Here is a 7,008-nt window from a genome sequence, read left to right as displayed (position 1 = left end):
AGCAACAGTCATGTTTTACTTTGATGTAGTATTGATATTGTACCCATCACCATGATATCTGAATGCTTATTGTACTGAACATTCTTTAACACTTCTTGTATCTTTCCCTGACCAGATTTTTGGGTGTCGTGCATAAAGAAAGGTTTCAATAGCATCTCACATCCACTTAGGCGATAACACCTAGCTACAAAATACACAAAGTGACAAAGGGAAGCTAATTTCTAGCTTTTCTTCTTATCTCCGTGGTAAACAGCTCAAGTATAAGAATAAATATTACTGTCAGTTTTAAGAGAGTAAGACTTTACTTGAGCCAATCATTTATACCTACTCTCCCAAATGCTAGCAATCAATTGAATGTTGAAAAGCTGTTTACAGCTGTCTTTAATTCCAGTATGCATTTTAGTTATGACCTGGCCAGTCCCGATAGTAAATGTATATAAAATATTTTCCAAAAGAAAATCTCTGTCTATAAGCAGTGCAACAGCTCACCAGACCTTTATATAGTTTTCTAGGTCCATTATACATGTTAATGCTATAAATATCACTCTCTCTTAGTTACCTTTGATATATATGTAGGCACTTTTATGGTCCGCATTACATAGCTGTGTATTTCCCAAAATAACATGTAGAAGAAACAGCTAGATTCGTTTATAGGTCTGGGAGGTTTTTTTTTCCCTGTGTTTTGTGTGCAGGAGCAGGCATATTGTCAGGAGCGGCGCCAGGGTTTTTGCCGCCCTAGGCGGGGGTCCTTCCGCGCTCCCGGTCTTCGGGGCACTTCGGCGGCGGGTCCCGGAGCGCGGAAGGACCCCCCGCCGCAGAATTGCTGCCAAAGACCGGGAGCGCGGAAGGACCCCCCGCCGCAGAATTGCCGCCAAGGGCGGCAAAATGCCTCCCCCCAAATCCTGCTGCCCTAGGCGACCGCCTAGGACACCTAAATGGAAGCGCCGGCCCTGCATATTGTGTGTCTTTGTCAAAAGTAAAAATAATGCAAGCAGAAGTCCAGCAGCAGAGTGGGGGCTATCCAGTGTATTGCACTGAATGCAGCATGTATGATTACATGTCTTGTGGGCAGGTGGTGTATGCATGTGTTTGATGCAAGCAACTCATGGCCCTCAGAGACACAGTACAGGCTCTTGAGGCCAGAGTGGCTGAACTGGAGGAGCTAAGGGAAACAGAGAGGTATATAAAGGAGACTTTCAGGGACACAATAGAGCAGTCCCACCTCCCAGTCTGCCAGCCTCTGTGTAGTTAAGGAGTATGAAAGTCTCAGGGAAGGAGAACATCAAGCTAGAGCAGAGGGACACAATCCCATAGTTGGGACCCTCCTTCCAGATGATGTCGTGGTATCCTCTGACATTGAGAAAATACTCCTGCTGGGAAGGGAATCCCAGTTACTAGGAAAAGCCCGGTAATGGGGGATTTGATTATTAGGAACATAAATAGTTGGGTTTGTGATGACGGGGAGAACTGCATTGCACTTGGCAGGCAATTTACAGAGACTGCAGATCTCATAAGATATCTAGACAGACATATATGCAGGGGAAGAGCCGGTGGTCATGGTACATATTGGTACCAACAGGGCCGGCTCCAGGCACCAGGCAACCAAGCTGGTGCTTGGGGCGGCACCTGGAGGGGGGCGGCGCGGCGCTCTGGCCGCCGGGGGGAGAGCCGAGCCCCAGCCGGGGCTCGCCGCCCTCTCGCCGCCCTGCCCCCTGCGCTCTGGCCGCCGGGGGGAGAGCCGAGCCCCGGCCGGGGCTCGCCGCCCTCCCCCCCGGCGCCCTCCCCCCGGCCGCTGGGGGGAGAGCGGAGCCCCCGCCGGGGCTCGCCGCCCTCCTCCCAGGGCTCCGGTCGCCCTCCCCCCCGGCGCCCTCCCGCCGGGGGGAGAGCGGAGCCCTCGCCGGGGCTGGCCGCCCTCCCCCCGGCCGCCGGGGGGAGAGCGGAGCCCCCGCCGGGGCTCGCCGCCCTCCTCCCAGGGCTCCGGTCGCCCTCCCCCCCGGCGCCCTCCCCCCGGCCGCTGGGGGGAGAGCGGAGCCCCCGCTGGGGCTCGCCGCCCTCCCCCCGGGGCTCCGGCCACCCTCCCCCCCCCCCCCCGTGGGGGGGGGGGGGGCCGGCCGGAGGCTTTTTTGCCTGGGGCGGCAAAAAAGCTAGAGCCGGCCCTGGGTACCAATGACATATGAAAAGGTAGGAAAGAGATCTTGGAGTCTAAACTTAGGCCGCTAGGTAAGAGATTAAAGTCCAGAAATTCCATAGCAGCATTTTCCAAAATGTTTCCAGTTCCATGTGGAGGACCAGGAAGACAGGCAGAACTGCAGGGTCTCAATGTGTGGACAAGACGATGGTGTACGGAGGAGGAAATGAGGAATCTTTTGGGAAAGGAGGAGATTATACAGGAAGGATGGGCTCCACCTAAACCAAAACAGAACTAGACTGCTGGCATGTAAAATGCCAAGTGCAATGCAGTTCTCCCCGTCATCACAAACCCAACTATTTATGTTCCTAATAATCAAATCCCCCATTACCGGGCTTTTCCTAGTAACTGGGATTCCCTTCCCAGCAGGAATATTTTCTCAATGTCAGAGGATACCATGACATCATCTGGAAGGAGGGTCCCAACTATGGGATTGTGTCCCTCTGCTCTAGCTTGATGTTCTCCTTCCCTGAGACTTTCATACTCCTTAACTACACAGAGGCTGGCAGACTGGGAGGTGGGACTGCTCTATTGTGTCCCTGAAAGTCTCCTTTATATACCTCTCTATTTCCCTTAGCTCCTCCAGTTCAGCCACTCTGGCCTCAAGAGCCTATACTGTGTCTCTGAGGGCCATGAGTTGCTTGCACCAAACACATGCATACACCACCTGCCCACAAGACATGTAATTAAAGGTTAAAGGTAAATTAAAAAGGTTGTAGAGGATTTTTTAAACTAAGACCTGGGGGAAAGCCAACAGGTATGGAAGAGCACTCGGTTCAGGCAGAGCCATCCCTTAGAGATTAATTTATTAAAAGGGAAACTCTATATCCTAGAAAAGACAATAGGAAAGAAGTTGGTAAAATACAAGTAGGAGCTAGCAAGGAACAGTCAAACATAAAAGAGTCCCATTTAAATATAACACATGAAGACAAACAACTGAATATTGACAAAATGTACAAATGCTTGTATACAAATGCTATAAGTCTAAATACTAACATGGGTGAATTAGAGTGCTTAGCATTAAAAGAAACAATTGGTATAATAGGCATCATGGAAACTTGGTGGAATGAGGATTGGCATGCGATAATACCAGGGTACAAAATATGTAGAAATTACACAGTCGGTTGCACTGGTTGGGGAGTGGTACTATATGTGAAAGAAAGCACATCGTCAAATAAAATAAAAATCTTAAATGAATCAAACTGTACCACAGAATTTCTCTGAGTAGAAATTCCATGTTTGAACAATAAGAGTCTAGCGGTAGGCATTACTACTGATCACCTGACAATGATGGTGACAATGATGTGAAATGCTCATGGAGATTAGAGAGGCTACAAAGGCAGAAAACGCAATAATAATGGGGAATTTCAACTATCCTCATATTGACTGGATATATGTCACCTAAGAAAGGAGTGCAGAGATAAAATGTCTAGACACATTAAATGACTGCTTCTTGGAGCAGCTTGTCCAGGAACCCACAAGGGGAGAGGCAATTCTTGATTTAGTCCTAAGTGGAATGCAGGCTCTGATCCAAGAGAGGAATATAAGTGAACTGCTTAATAATAGCAACCATAATGTAATTAAATTTAACATCCTTGTAGGGGGAAAATGATAAAGAAAGCTACCACCAGGCCTGGATTTAGGGGCAGGTGACCCAGGCGACTGCCTGGGGCGCCAGGCTTGCAGCTGTACAGATCCTAGTGTGCAAATTTATTGTCTTATATAACAGGGTTAAATCATGCATGCAAATCATGCATCAAAGTTGTGAAATGGGCTACAAATGCAATAAGAAATAAGGTATTCAAAAGTTTAGCAAATGGAGGCGGGGGTGCCGAAGACACTCCTCATCTGCGGTTCCATTTGATTTACAGCTGGCCCTGCCTACCATAGGAACATTTCGAAAAGAGGAACTACACAAAAATGAGGAAGCTAGTTAAACAGAAACTAAATGGAACAATCACAAGGATGAAATGCCTGCAAACTGCCTAAAAACTATTTAAAAACATCGTATCAGAGGCCCAAACTAAATGTATACTCCAAATAAAAAAAAATAAAAAAAGTAGGAGAACCAAAAAAATGCTTTTACTCTAAAGAGAGTAAATGGGGCGGTCAGAAGCAAGAAGGCATCTTTTAAAAACGGGAAGTCAAATGCTAGTGAGGAAAATAGAAGCATAAACTCTGGCAAGTTAACTGCAAATGTATAATAAGGCAGGCCAAGAAAACATTTGGAGAGCAACTAATCAGGGACACAAAAACAAATAACAACATTTTTAAAAAGCACATCAGAAGCAGAAAGCCGGCCAAACAGTCAGTGAGGCCACTGAACGATCCAGGTGCTAAAGGAGCCCTCAAAGATTACAAGTCCGTTGCGAAAGACACCAAATGAATTCTTTGAATTGGTCTTCATTGCAAAGGATATGGGGGAGATCCCCACACGTGAGCCATTCGTTTTAGGTGACAGATCTGAAGAACTGTCCCAGATTGAGGTGTCAGTAGAGGAGGTTTAAGAACAAATTGATAAATTAAACAGTAATAAGTCACCAGGGCAAGATGGTATTCACTCAAGAGTTCTGAAGGAACTCAGATATGTACTACTAATTATGGTATGTAACCTATTGCCTAAATCAGCCTCTGTACCTGATGACTGGAGAGTAACTAATGTAATACTGATTTTTTTTAAATGGCTACTGAGGCGCTCCTGGCAATTAATCCAGGTCACTAAACCTAATTTCAATACCAGGCAAACTGCTTGAAACTATAGTAAAGAACAGACGTATCAGAAACCTAGATGAACACAATATGTTGGGGAAGAGTCAACACGACTTTTGTAAAGGGAAATCATGCCTCAGCAATCTATTAGAATTCTTTGAGGGTGTCAATAAACGTATAGATAAAAGTGATCCAGTCAATATAGAGTACTTGGACTTTCAGAAAGCCTTTGGCAAGGTCCCACACCAAAGGCTCTAAAGCAAACTAAGCAGTCCTGGGATAAGAGCGAAGGTCCTGTTATGGATCACTGACTAGTTAAAAGATAGGAAACAAAGGGTAGGAATAAATGGTCAGCTTTAACAATGGAAAGAGGTAAACAGTGGGGTCCCCCCCCAAGGATCTGTAATGGGACCTGTGCTGTTCAACATATTCATAAATGATCTGGAAAAGGGGGTGAACAGTGAGGTTGTAAAATTGGCAGATGATACAAAATTACTCAAGATAAAAGTCCAAAGCTGACTGTGAAGAGTTACAAAAGGATGTCACTAAACTGTGTGGCTGAGCAACAAAATGGCAGATCAAATTCAATTTAGATAAATGCAAAATAATGCACATGAGAAAACATAATCCCAACTATACATACAAAACAATGGGGTCTAAATTAGCTGTTACCACTCAAGAAAGAGACCTTAGAGTCATTGTGGATAGTTCTCTGAAAATACCCACTCAATATGCAGCAGCAGTCAAAAAAGCTAACAGAATATTAGGAACCATTAGAAAAAGGATCCATAATAAGATGGAAAATATCATAATGCCACTATCTAAATCCAGGGGGGAGGGATAGCTCAGTGGTTTGAGCATTGGCTTGCTAAACCCAGGGTTGTGAGTTCAGTCCTTGAGGGGGGCCACTTAGGGATCAGGGGCAAAATCAGTACTTGGTCCTGCTAGTGAAGGCAGGGGGCTGGACTTGATGATTTTTCAAGGTCCCTTCCAGTTCTAGGAGATAGGATATCTCCATAGTATGCCCACACTTTGAATACTGTGTGCAGTTCTGGTCACCGCAAAAAAGATATATTAGAATTGGAAAAGGTGCAGAGGAGGGCAACAAAAATTATTAGAGCTTCCATATGAGGAGAGATTAAAAAGACTGGGGCTGTTTATCTTAGAAAAGAGACAACTAAGGGGGACTATAATAGAGGTCTATACAATCATGAATGGTGTGGAGAAAGTGTTATTTACCCCTTTGTGTAACACAAGAATTAGGGGTCATCCGATTAAATTAATAGACATCAGGTTTCAAACAAACAAAAGGAAGTACTTCTTCACATAATGCACAGTCAACCTGTAGAACTTGTTGTAAGGAGCTGTTGTGAAGGCCAAAATTCTAGTTGGGTTCAAAAAATAATTAGGTAAATTCATTCATGGAGGGTAGGAATATCAATGGCTATTAGTCAAGCTAGTTAGAGATGCAACCTCATGTTTCGGGTGTCAACCTCATGTTTCGGGTGTCCCTAAACCTCCAACTGCCAGAAGCTGGGATTGGGTGACGGAATGGATTACTCGAATTTGCCCTGTTCTGTTCATTCCCTCTGAAGCATCTGGCACTGGCCACTTTCAGAGACAGGATATTGGTCTAGATGGATCATTGTTATGACCCAGTATGGCCTTTCTTGTGTATCTGGGAAGAACTTAAGAAGGGAAAGTGAAGTTCAAGAAATTAGTTTGGAATCTAGTTCTGAAAGTGGTGCTCTGTGGTAATTCTTATCTCTTGCAGGAATAAATTCCATAGTCTAGGTTCAGCTCCTGTGGAGGTTTTAATCTGCACTCATGGGCCACCACCTACTGCTCAACATTTTAACTATTCCAATGGAACATAGCTGGTTTCTTCCCCTCTTCTCATGCTTCACATCTGAATCAACTTTCATGGAGGTGAAGGCTTAAGTCATCAGTCCACCAGCAAAGAAAACTAGAAATAGATGTCTTCAGCATTTTCCAATTCACTGTGTGAGTTTTAAATCTCAACACACTAGAGGATAAATTTTAGGAGTATTTTTCGCTAGAGAGAGAGAGAGAGAGTCAATAATTTTAAAAGATTTTACCATGCATTTATG

The sequence above is a fragment of the Emys orbicularis genome, chromosome 4, assembly GCF_028017835.1.
Source record: "Emys orbicularis isolate rEmyOrb1 chromosome 4, rEmyOrb1.hap1, whole genome shotgun sequence".
In the NCBI taxonomy this organism is placed as follows: Eukaryota; Metazoa; Chordata; order Testudines; family Emydidae; genus Emys; species Emys orbicularis.
This window is presented reverse-complemented; position numbering follows the sequence as displayed.